General features: G+C 37.4%; 1 protein-coding gene across 1 annotated transcript in view; it reads left to right on the top strand.

Moving 5' to 3' along the window:
• Positions 1 to 9,100: 9,100 nt before the first annotated feature.
• LOC148732105 (MAM and LDL-receptor class A domain-containing protein 2-like) overlaps positions 9,101 to 11,237 on the top strand; it is a 55,072-nt gene continuing 52,935 nt past the window's right edge. The window contains exon 1 of the mRNA XM_088756410.1: positions 9,101 to 9,225. The gene's annotated coding sequence lies outside the window, so the exon portion shown is untranslated. The remainder of the gene's footprint in view (positions 9,226 to 11,237) is intronic.

Below are 11,237 nucleotides of genomic sequence, written 5' to 3'. Positions count from 1 at the left end.
GTTCCTTTGTTGCTCGAGTCTAATTTCACAGCTTTTATACCATATTCTACGAGCTTATCGACGTGCTGGCGTCGAATACGTTCGAGAAGATTAAGTACAATTATCTTAAAGTCCTTTTCTTCTTTCTTTACATCTTTCCAGATGGAATAGAACAACTTTGGTAGAATCTGGTAAATCAAACTCTTCCCGTAACCCGAAAGAAAGATGCCGAGAATATCTTGATGACACAAAACTAGTTTTTTTTATGCATTCGAGTTGACCCAACTTTAAAGTCATTCCTGGAAAATATTCTAGAGAAGTCTCAAGACACTTTTCAAACTTGTTTTCGTTTATTATCAGAGACATTGAAGGGCAACTATTCGCACTAACGGCATTTCAAGATGGCTTCGTCACAAACAATGCGAACAAGTTTACTTCCGGATTTCTTCTATCGTCGCCTTAGCCAATCAGCGTTTCGACCGTTCAGCGGCCGAAGAACACGGCTCTCGATATAGATTTGTGTCAGGCTCTCCTTTCGCTCTCTTCCCTTTCCCTCCCCCCCTCCCCTTGAGAGAGCCTGATCCTCATTCTAAATTAAAAATAGAAGTCAACTTGTGCAGCTTCTCAAATGTTTTGGTAGCATGTGTTTACAGGAAGTCCAAATTTTGCCTTACTGAAAGGTTTTGTATAATTTATTGAGACAAGCTTGGTATACTGATGATAAAAGCACATAATTTACGTGAGTGGTATGAATTATTAGAAGCTGACTTCCTCACTTTTATTATTTATTCTTGTTTGTCGTGGAAAGGCAACAATTAACCTTAAGAGAAAAACGAGAAAAAGCAAGTATCTCGTTGAAGGTTGCAGCATTTGATTGTGCGGAAGTGTAATGCTATTAGAATTCTCAATAGATGTAGTTTAAAGCGTTTCAAATGCAGACTGCCGGCACGCCTCAAAGTCGATAAGTTGATGGAGATTAAGTTAGCCACTCTGATCACCAATATCATCGCTTTTCCGTGTCCATGACGTCATCAAAAGTGCGACAACATGAACGAGACCATGGTGAACACATGATGCACGATAAATTGAAGCTGATGAAGAAGTGGATATTCAACAAGACGAACCCGCAAGAAAACCTGCTACTGTAAGCGTGAGAAGAAATGTTTAGTGAAAGAAAATATCTTGATATCCTTGGGGGATAGATTTGTGGAGCTAAGCCAGTTCATATGATATGCTACCTTGCGAACCGTGTGTCGATGTTGGTTATTGGTCGGAGCATCTTACCAGTCTGTAGGAGGTAAAAGAGTCGATTTCTGTTAGGATCCCCGACTTATTCTTCATCTCAGTAGTCACCCGACTGTTTGAAAAATTTTGGTAGGAGAGTTGGTGGTCTTGTGTCAGAGCACTGGACTAGATTCCACAAAGAGAGGTCTGATTTCGAACCCTGGTTAGTTCATCGAGTCGTTTTCTTGAGCAGGAGACTTTACTTTCATGAGCATTTGGTTTATACCCAGCAGTATAAATTATTAGCACGAACAGACAGAATTACTCGACTTGAAGACTTGTTGACGAGAGGGAAGGGGGGGGGGGGCTTCAATTCGTACGGGCCATTTGTCTCGTACAGGTTTAACCTTCTCAAAGTATCTTTATGGTTACCATCTTATACTGTAGCTGGTCTGAGGAAGTAAACATTTCAAGCATGTTGTCATTGGAATACTTCGCCGAAGAACACAAAGAGGACTGGATTCGGGAAGTTGATGTGGCAAAGCGCCTGTGTAGTGAGAGAGAAACATTTCCTTTTCTTCCCGATTACCGCTGGTACTCTACAAGCGAATGAGTGGAAGATCTTTACCTTTTGTCCTCTGAAAAGAAACATTTCCTGCTTGGATGATTTGACGTTAAACAGGGAAAGTAGTTGACAAGCTTCGAAGTTTTCGAAGAATAAGAAACACTTTCCTACCATTTTGATGTTTCAATTTCAAAGTTACATAAAAAATGCACTCATTTTCAGCCAATCAGACGCGCGTTATTTTTGCACGTGTATATATAATAGGAGACAGTGTATCCTCAAACGATCCAAAATAGATGTGCTCAAAATGAGTTCAAATCAATTTCAAAGTACCCAATCTCTCCTTCTCGCATTAGCGCTTTTTCTATATTTTCATTAAATCAATCTTTATTTTAAGTCAACAAAATATTCAAACCTATCAAAGATAGCTCACTTAATTATTAGAGCTCCCTCAATTAATTCGTCAAGTAATCTAATATTTTCATTCAGTCATTTGCGTCCTTCTATTGAGAATTCCTCTGTGCTGATTGGTAGCGTCAAAGTGTTGTTTCTTTGTAGCCCGTCACCATGATAATGAACACGGGAAAGTGAAGATCCACGAGTTACCATCGAACAGTTTGTAAAGTAAACAATTATTATTATTATTTAAAGGCAATTGAAAGAATTTTTAGACGTTGGTCAGAAAAATGCCAAAGAAGAAGTTTTTAGTGGAGCTAGGAAATCAAGAAACTCGAAAATTAAATATAAACGGTTTAAAGCACACGATAGGTATTAACGAAGCCGTGATCGGTTTTAGTTTTGTATCTTACTGGTGGAGAAGGCGACGCGAGTTTTTATGATCAATAGGCCACCGAATCGGTTCATTACATCATGCATAAATAATCCGTTTGAAAAGAAACCGAAGAAAACAGACCTAAAACCTCTTACATCCGAGAGTTGTTACAAGAGCTTCGGCAGTGCATTAGAGTCTGGAATACATGCCTATAAATGGTAAAAGCTTGATACCGAATGGCTTTACTAAGTTCCAAATCCAACTCTCATCTCCAGACGGACAATTTTAGCATAATTTCTTAGTAAACATATTTTAACTCTTCTGGATGTTCATAAGATTAAAGCTAATTCTACTAAACAATCCATATAATGATGAGTCCATCTTTGCCATGGCTTTACCAATGTGTATAACTCTGGCGTCAGTGTTGCGCTGTTAAACTTAACAACGCCGTGAAAAATAATACCGGCTGACTGTTTCTAATGTTCAAACGAATCCCCAGCGTGCGAGAGGTCCGTCTAGGGTAAGGCACCAATGACTCGAGGAACCTTGCGGACCTCGCATTAATCGATATTCAGGGCACCTTGCCGGAGAAAGTTTGTGATTTAATAAGTGAAGTTATGAACTTGTAGCCCATGATATCGAAAAACTTCAGGTTTTGGTGACCATTCCAAATTCGGGATCATTTTCCTTCACTGTTTCCGCTCTGAATGAGACTTTTAGACAGAACCTTCTCTCAAGTCACACAGCTCGGTTAGCTGTAGCCAACTAATTGTAACCCGTGTAGCTATCTACCCAAACGAAATAAAACTTGTACATCTGTGCAAAAAAGATGTTAAAAATTACATAGCCAAATCGTTTAAAAAAATTTAATCAAACATCTGAGGATAAAACTACTTTTAGATGTGGAGAAGGGGAACTGTTCTACCCTCGATACAAATATGTTTTATGATTATTAGAGGTCAAAAATACACAAATGTTGATATTAGCCATTATTACATCGATCAGTTATCACCATAATTGGCTGTACTATGAAGTACGGTTCACTAAATTTAAAGTTCGTTTAAATTGAAATCTTCTCCCTCTACTTAAACCCAGAGATCTCATGAAGATCTTGCTAACTGCCTTCTCTCGGTCCGCACAGTAAGAAAGGAAACCTCGTTTTTTCCTACCGGATCTATGACCCGCGCTCTTTGTAGTACGGATCAAGAAAACAGGGCTAGTAACAGGTATTTAGGTTTAGCTTTAGTTATTTGAACTTTTCCGAGTACCGGGTACTAAATCTATCTTAAATGAAACCTATATTGTGATCCAGAGGAATCATATTGATAGCATTGTTTGACATCATCGAGCGTACAAATTAAACAATCTACGTGTTATGAAACTAAAAAATTATCAATAAAGCAAAGTTCTTTGTCGTCCAATAACATAACCGGGAGAAAAGTTTTCTCAACTGGTTTCTTTTTACAACCGTTGTATAATTGCGATTAGTTATAAATAAAATTATTTGTGTTTTGGTATCATTTGTGGTAGTTTGGCTTAAACATGCTAAAAATCTAGCCTGATAGACGTTTCGATCGTATTAATAGCAAAAGTTATCATATGGCCCAAGTAACTTGTACGGCTTTGTTTAACAAAAAAAAAAAAATGTTTTCTATCGCTGCAAAAAATGACTGACAGCAGTGAGCAAACATCAGAAAATAAGTGACGTTTTTCGATAAATTGTGAGTCTCTTGTTCTAATTCTTAAAAAAGGAAAAGTTTTTCTTGTGGAATCGTTTTTGCGGTTTTCCTGCGCGCGCCAGTCTATCGCGTCTTATCTAAGTTAAAAAGAATATTTCGAAATTTCCAGCACTTAGTAGTCCTATGATAAAATGCTTACTGATGTTTATGACGCACGGATGTTCATGACTTTCATGACGTTCACGGACGTTCGTGACCTACGGAACTCGAGTAAAATATTTTCCCGCCTGGCCATCCCATTCAATCAATAGGTTCATAATATTTTTATGTTATGTCAAATTGCTGTTAAGAGCATATGCAAATACAAGTAGGGTCTGCCAAATATCTTCCCGTCCGGCCCTCCCACTCAGTCAATAGGTTCATATTACTTTTATAAGTTATTATCAAATTTCTGTTTAGAGCGAATGCAAATACAAGTATGACATTCGTAAAATTCAACGAATTATTTGTGAGAGTCTGGGTGATGGTCTTGTATTGTGAGGTTACTTTTAAATACCCATAGAGTACATATATGGGGCCCTAGGTGCTCGTGGTCCACGGTCTAAGGTCTGAAAAAGATCACACTTACGCGCTTGAGTGAAAAATTAAAAATTGATTTTGTATTATAACATCACCAAAGTAAAGCACGTGCTTTGATTGGTCAATTCAGCGTCCACCATTTGCCCATGGGTGTACGCTGCTGACGTGAGCAAATGCAAAGACTGTTTTCCGCGCGCGCTTGTTTTTTCTGGTCACGTAAGATCTGTTAGATAAAACAAAACTCTTTTGCTACAATGTATCAATGTTATGTTATAAAACAAATAGTAAACGCCACAGTGTACACTATTGAGTTATGGATGCACTGGGGAGGTTTGCTCAGCACTCAAGAAGCTAGAGTCGCTCTCGGCTATCGCCTCGCGCGACTCTTACGCTTCATTCGTGCTTGGCAACCTCCCGCGTGCATCCATAACTCAATAGTGTACGCTGTGGTGTTTACCATTTGTTAATTTTCCCGCAATCAGTCGATCGGTGGTAGCCATTTTAAGTTTGTGAACAGAATCAGATGGTAAATTTTAAGCTCAGTAAAAAAGAGGAAGCTTTTTCGTCTAGTCACAAGCGCGGGACAAAGAAAAAAAATTCTGAGTTCTCACATGGAATTGAAGGTCTGAAGTTCGATTCAACATAACTTACTATTTTTTCTTCGTCCCGCTCGGACATAATGAAAAACATCTTTATCCGTTTTATGTTTGGTCATATCAAATAACCATTCTGATAACACTAATATCCATGAGACGGGAAAGATGTCATAAGTCAGGCAAAGAAACAAAATGCGCACATGCAATGAATTGAACAACTTTTTCTTAAGAAAATGTACTGCAGGGAAAATAAAAATGGCCTTTTTTCAAAAACAATAAAAGTTTCCCATTCATATACCAGTGCTTCATTTGAAGCATTCAATAATCGATGTACTAACTACCGGCAAACATTAATTATGACAGCTGGTGTTTCATTTGAATATATCAAACGCCTCGTAACCTTGGAAACAGAATTGTGTTCATTATTCTTACTCAGTGTCAGCAAGAAACCCATTGGAGGACATCCCTCATGCACTGTTACGGAGAGGAAACGTCTTCTTAAAGGTTAGGACGCTCAACAAATGTTCTGAAATTTAAAAAATAGTGGGCTAGGCTAGGAGATCTTATCCTGTCGAAGTGAAGACGCAGTTAGCGCGAAATTTGCATTGCAGTTGAAGTGGTATAACGGGACAACTGGAGGTAGACTTAGAAAACCACCCATATCGCCAAGGGATGAACAAATTACCGTTTACTGCATTCTTAATGAAAATACGTGGCTGGAAATTGGTACATGATTATGTGTTTTAACTCCTAAAAGTCTTTCAAAAGTTTGAGAGTACTTAATTCATTTATTCGACGTCAAAAATCTTAGATAATGCGAATTCTTTTTAAAAAGGCGCAATCTAACTATGTAAAGATTTTCTTTAAAAATAGATGACTACTTCTCATCGCGTTTTACCATTTGAATTCTAGTCAACGATCGTTGACTTCCTTAATGTATTAAAATTCAATAAGCACTAAACATCTGTTTTTGACTCCGTCTATAAACAAATCTATTTTCTAATTGGCATATTCTGAGAGAGAAAAGCCTTCTATTTCCTTTTTTCGCCTTTTTACAAGCAGATCATGAATGCTTCACGATTACTCTTTTTCTCGTGAGAGTGGAAAATATTAGATAAATGCTACTTTCCATCAGCTTTATTTTCCAACCACGCAAACAACATCTGTCTAAGTTGGATTTCATTAACGACAGCGACAACTGTCGGTGTAAGTCCGCTACAAAAATATACGACAAACGCACATTGATGGCTTGGCCAGTTATTGGTTCTGTTGTATATTTGCCGGTTCCTTAAACGTGAAAAGGAGCCGGTTCGAATATGTAACTAGAGAAGCATTTGTGTTGTTTTGCTGCCGTTCAGCTCCAATTCTTCCTTATCTCAACAACATTTTATGGAAGCTTCACGAGTAATACTTTACTGACGTGTTGATTGATCGCACTTTTGTCATTCAGTGTTTGAGTGCTTCGTTAACGGGCTTTTAAACTTCTGCGACCGCGGTAGACTATCTATGTTTTCTGTTTCGTTTTTCTGGTATACAAAGGTCATTGTTTCCGCAAATCAAAGGTAGAAAGAAAATTCCAATTTTTTATCTGGACACTGATGGTGAATGGACTGAAAACGCCACCAGTATGAAATTCTATGAATAATATTAAAAATAGATGACTACTGCTCATCGTGTTTTACCATTTGAATTTCTAGTCAACGATCGTTGACTTCCTTTCTGAGTTTGGCTTTTAAACTACTTTTGCACCGGCTACAAATAAACGCGTATTCTAATTGGCATATTCTGATAGAATATGCATAGTCGACTTCTCGAATTATTACAAGCAGAACATGGATGCTACATAATAGCTCTTTATCTAATGTGAGTGGGAAATATTGGATACCTGCCAATTACTTTCCAGCCAGGCAAGAAACATCCGTCTAAGTTGAGTTTCATTAATCTTCTCTAACCCGGTCTAAAAAACAAAAATATACTCTAATCAGTTAGTATATTCCGGCAAACATAAACGTCCAGATGCTTGTTACATTATAGTTTATGCTGAATAAAGGGACAGCTAGAACCTCAAAGTAAACTTGGCATGCTTCGACAAAAATTAGCCTACTAGCTGCCTGTTTTTTTTCATTTTCACTTGAAGGTCATGGATGCTTCGTGACTTCTCTTCAATTTCCTCGAAGTGCTTATGATACAGACTTGCAAAACCGTGGTTAGCTTGATTTTTGTTCTTGCGATTCACAAACAGTCGACTCCTTTTCGGAATATTCTCGATTTGGCCACCGAAATTTACTGAACTCTTGAAGTGCGATAAAGTTCTCTGGTAGGGTAGAAATTTTGACAAATTTCTCTCTCAGACTGACAATTGACCATTCGTGGCTAGAAGCAGGCTTTAAACGACCAAGTGCCTTTAGAGGCCTCTCGAACTTTTATTATTTTAGGATAATGAGTGACTCCGTGGAGTGCATTTAGCTTGCACATCTCCTCTAGAAGCTCCGGGGTCTTACCGCTTTCATTGTGAAGGGGGACAGGGTCACGTTTTTCGATGAATTGTGAGTCTCTTGTTCTAATTCGAAGAAAAGGAAAAGTTTTTCTCGTGGAAGTGTTTGTGCGGTTTTCCTGCGCGCATCTGTCTATCGCGTCTTATCTAAGTTAAAAAGAATATTTCGAAATTTCCAGCACTTAGTAGTCATATGATAAAATGCTTACTGATGTTTATGACGCACGGATGTTCATGACTTTCATGACGTTCACGGAAGTTCATGACCTACGAAACTCGAGCAAAATATATTCCCGTCCGGCCCTCCCACTCAGTGAATAGGTTCTTATTATTTTTATAAGTTATTATCAAATTTCTGCTAAGAGCAAATGAAAATACAAGTAGGATCTGCCTAAATATTTTCCTGTCCGGTCCTTCCACTCAGTGAATAGGTTCTTATTATTTTTATTGGTTATTATCAAATTACTGTTAAGAGCAAATGCAAAGACAAGTAGGGTCTGCATCATGTGACCCTCGTATGACATTCGTAAATTCAACGAAATATTTGTAAGAGTCTGAGTGATGGTCTTGTATTGTGAGGTTACTTTTAAATACCCATATAGTACATGTTTGGGGCCCTAAGTGTTCCAGGTTTGAGGTTTTAGGCCTGGAAAAGATTACAATTTAGCGCTGTAGTGGAAAATTAAAAATTGATGTTGAATTTCCCGCTATCAGTCGATCGCTGGTAGCCATTTTAAGTTTGCAAACAGAATAAGAAAGGTGGTAAATTTTGAGCTCGGTAAAAAAAGAGGAAGATATTTTTTCTAGTTACGAGCGCGGGACAAAGAAAAAAATTCTGAGTTCTCACATGAAATTGAAGGTCTGTAGTTCGATTCAACATAACACTATTTTTTCTTTGTCCCGTACTCGGGACATGATGAAAAACATATTTTTCCGTTTTATGTTTGGTCATCAAAAACCCATTGTGATAATACCTTTATCCATGAGAAGGGAAAATTGTCACAAGACAGGCAGAGAAACACAAAATTCCCACATGCAATGAATTGAACAAATTTTTCTTAAGAAAATGTATTCCAGGGAAAACAAAAATAGCCTCTCTTCAAAAACAATAAAATTTTCTCATTCATATACCAGTCCTTCATTTGAAACGTTCGATAAGCGATGCAGGAACTTCCGGTCAACATTAATTATAACAGCTGGTGTTTTATTTGATTATGCCAAACGCGTCGTAAAATTGGAAACAGAATTGTGTTCATTATTCTTACTCAGTGTCAGCAAGAAACCCAGTGGAGGACATCCTTCATGCACTGTTACGGAGAGGAAACGTCTGCTTAAAGGTTAGGACGCTCAACAAATGTTCTGAAATTTAGAAAATAGTGGGCTTGGCAAGGAGATCTTATCCTGTCGAAGTAGAGACCTGAAAGATACTCCCGCATTTAGCGCAAAATTTACACCACAGTTGATGTGGTATAACGGGACAATTGGAGGTAGACTTAGAAAACCACCCATGTCGCCAAGAGATGAACAAATTACCGTTTACTGCATTCTTAATGAAAATAAGTGGCGAAAAGTTGGCGCATGATTATATGTTTAAACCTCTAGAAGTCTTTCAAATGTTTGAGAGCACTTCATTCATTCATTCGACGTCAAAAATCTTAGATAGTGCGAATTATTAAAAATTATTAAAAAGGCGCAATCTAACTATGTAAGGATTTTCTTTGAAAATAGATAGCTACTTCTCATCGCGTTTTACCATTTGAATTTCTAGTCGACGATCGTTGACTTCCTTAATGTACTGAAATTCAATGAGCAATAAACATTTGTTTTTGACTTCGTCTATAAACAAACCTATTTTCTAATTGGCATATTCTGAGAGAAAAAAGACTTCTGTTTCCTTTTTTCGCCTTTTAAAAAGCAGATCATGAATTCTTCATGATTGCTCTTTATCTCAGGAGAGCGGGAAATATTACATAAATGCTATTTTCCGTCAGCTTTATTTTCCAACCACACAAGCAACATCTGTCTAAGTTGGCTTTCATTAACGACAGCGACAACTGTCTGTGTAAGTCCGCTACAAAAATATACGACAAACGCACATTAATGGCTTGGCAAGTGATTGTTACAACAGTAACAACAATTTTTATTCTTTGATCTTTTTACATAAAATTAAAGTGGGATAGTTTCCCCCGCAAATAGCTAGAAAGCTAATCGTGGCGGGGCAAGACAAGTACCTGAATAACATAAATCGTCTGATATCTAAGGACAAGGAGTCCTTATTTACACAGTCAGATAGAAAAAGATAAGAAGACAATTAAACTTAGAAAGTGTATCTATGTACCTACCTTTTTAATGATCATGGGGATTTGAATATAGTTATCTTCTTTTTCTAAGATATCAAATAGCAATTTGCGAAGGACTATTCTAAAAGCTTTCTTTGGGAGATCCGTTCTACAGCTTGGTATCTTATTCCACAGCTTTACTCCCATCAAAGAGAAGGAATTGTTTTTTATTTCTAATCTCGAACTTTTAACATAAAACTTACCAGACGTAAACGATCGTGTATTGTGTAAATGAATATTAGACGTTTTCTGAAATAGGTTTAGTATGTACCGACTCGTAATAAAGAAAAGTTATCGGAAGCACGTTTGCTTTAAGAAATAAAGGAATTGCATGGTCATGCCAGTCTACAAAGTACAACAGACGAAAGGGCTCTTTTCTGAAGAATAAGAATTTTAAGATGAGTCATCAATGCCGGACCCCAGGCGGCAAGACCATAGGTTAAATAAGGGTGGATTAATGACTTATAAATATTCGTTAGTATTTTTCAAGGTACAGAGTGGCGTAGCTTTACAAATAGCCCAACATTTTTACTAATTTTTGTAGCAATAGAATCAATGTGGTATTTCCAAGAGAGATTCTGATCAGTAGGAACGCCCACATAATTTATGTAAACCTTAGACTCGAGACGAACATATTTATTCTTTTCGTTATCGAAAATGCAGAGTTTTAGTTAGTTAGCCAGTCGCTTTTGGTGAGGATGAAAAATTACAAAGTTGGATCTTTTAGTGTTAAGAGTTAATTTGTTGGCTGTCAACCAGTTATAAAGGTTTTGTAACTCGTTGTTGACAATTGTTTCAAAGTCTTTCAGATTTTCGTTCGCATACAAAATGTTAGGACGTCTGCAGGTAAAACTTAAATTTATTCCAGCATCTGTAGATATCATTGACAAATAGCAAGAAAAGTAATGGTCCAAGAATTGATCCTTGAGGAACACCACATCCAACGACAGCTTTATCTGAAATACAATGGCCTACTTGCGTTGGTAGTTTGTGCGATTTCTAAGATATGA

This window comes from Stylophora pistillata, chromosome 4, assembly GCF_964205215.1.
Source record: "Stylophora pistillata chromosome 4, jaStyPist1.2, whole genome shotgun sequence".
NCBI lineage: Eukaryota > Metazoa > Cnidaria > Anthozoa > Scleractinia > Pocilloporidae > Stylophora > Stylophora pistillata.
This window is presented reverse-complemented; position numbering and strand designations above follow the sequence as displayed.